Source organism: Halyomorpha halys, unplaced genomic scaffold (assembly GCF_000696795.3).
Source record: "Halyomorpha halys isolate HHAL.00 unplaced genomic scaffold, Hhal_1.1 Scaffold142.1, whole genome shotgun sequence".
Lineage (NCBI taxonomy): Eukaryota > Metazoa > Arthropoda > Insecta > Hemiptera > Pentatomidae > Halyomorpha > Halyomorpha halys.
In genome coordinates this window covers 782,474-784,156 of record NW_027113471.1, presented here as the reverse complement: position 1 = coordinate 784,156, position 1,683 = coordinate 782,474, and the positions used below count along the sequence as shown (strand labels likewise).

The 1,683-nt window shown below is 36.4% G+C and overlaps 1 long non-coding RNA gene across 1 annotated transcript in view; it reads right to left on the bottom strand.

Annotated features, from left to right (window-relative positions):
* The window catches only part of LOC136796643 (uncharacterized), a 3,952-nt gene extending 2,636 nt beyond the window's left edge, over window positions 1-1,316 (bottom strand). The window contains exon 1 of the long non-coding RNA XR_010844403.1: window positions 786-1,316. This is a non-coding gene — a long non-coding RNA (uncharacterized lncRNA). The remainder of the gene's footprint in view (window positions 1-785) is intronic.
* Between the last annotated feature and the right edge of the window lie 367 nt (window positions 1,317-1,683).

Here is a 1,683-nt window from a genome sequence, read left to right as displayed (position 1 = left end):
ACTCCAGCTCTAACATGTTCTCCACTCCAGCTCCAACATGTTCCCTACTCCAGCTCTAACATGTTCTCCACTCCAGCTCCAACAAGTTCTCCACTCCAGCTCTAACAAGTTCTCCACTCCAGCTCTAACATGTCCTCCACTTCAGCTCTAACATGTTCCCTACTCCAGCCCTAACATGTTACCTACTCCAGCCCTAACATGTTCCCTACTCCAGCCCTAACATGTTCCCTACTCCAGCTCTAACATGTTCCCTACTCCAGCCCTTACATGTTTCCTACTTCAGCTCTAACATGTTCTCCACTCCAACCCTTCATTGGAGACCAATGTGCAAGTCTTTTTGGCTTCTCATGTTCTAGTAGCTGCTTATCTCCTTCATTATGTTCCTTCTTCCAAGGCTTGAATAGATTGGTAACCTTTGAGGCAGAGAAGGACAAAAATTAGCTATGGATAAAACTACAGCTGGAGTTGTCATGGATACTATTCTTATTCATGAATGAACCATTAATAAATAAATATCGCATCCATGACAGTTTCAGCTATAAGCTTCATCTACAGCTATTTTTTGCCCAAATCTGTTTTAGGATAATCCGCCTAAATGGTGGAAATAAGGACGCTAAATACAAAATAAAAAAAAAAAACCTTTTAAAGTTTATTGAGCAGCCCTACAGCCAATAGATTTTCGATTAAAATAACAAAAATAAAAAAATAAAGAATTTAAACATTCAACTTTATTCAAAAGCATTTTTATTAATTCTATAGTGCTAAAAATACTTGAAGATGCTTACCAAATAATGTAAGAACGTGTTGTTTCGCATCTAATGCAGCTTGTGAAATGGCATAACTCGCGGGCCTCACACTTCCAAAAAGAAGGCACGAAAAGAGAAATAAATATAGTCTCATAATTCATTGAACAATAGCAAGCAACTGTATCAGTTTATAAGAAAAAAGGTTGCTTATAAACTTTAGTGCGTGGGAATAATCGATGCATGTAGATTAGTCGAGTCATTAATAGAATAATAATCCTGGATAAGATGGATCTCTTTTAAGTCAAAACATTGATAAATTTAGTTATTTTATTTGACAAAGATGTGTACACGCAATAATCATATAAGAAAGTATGGTGCAACATAGACATTCCCAGCATTATTATCCTGCGAGATAATTCAGGGATATTCAATTCGAGATATTTTGAAGCTTACCATCTGAGATTTTCTACAAAGCTTCCAAATGTGTTGTGTAGCCTTTCTTAGATTTGGCTGAAATCGCGGATCACTTTATTTGTGTCCAATGATAATGCAGCTGTTCCGCTATTAAGCTATTTCCAACAGGATTTCACCACCAACAAAAAGTTTGACAAACGGTGTTACATGCCTTCATCAGGTATCTATTACCTATTGCAGGTGAAGTAAGTTGATGCGCTGTTGACAGCTTTGTAAAATAAAAGAACTAAAATTGTCGACGTATTGACTTAAAAGAGATCCATCTTATCCAGGCCTAATTCCTTTAATGACTTGACTAATCTATATGAATCGATTACTCCCATGCACTCAAGTTTATAAGCAACCTTTTTTCATATAAACTGATACAGTTGCTTGCTATTGTTCAATGAATTATGAGACTATATTTATTTCTGTTATCGTGGCTTCTTTATGGAATTGTGAGGCCCGCGAATTATGCCATTTA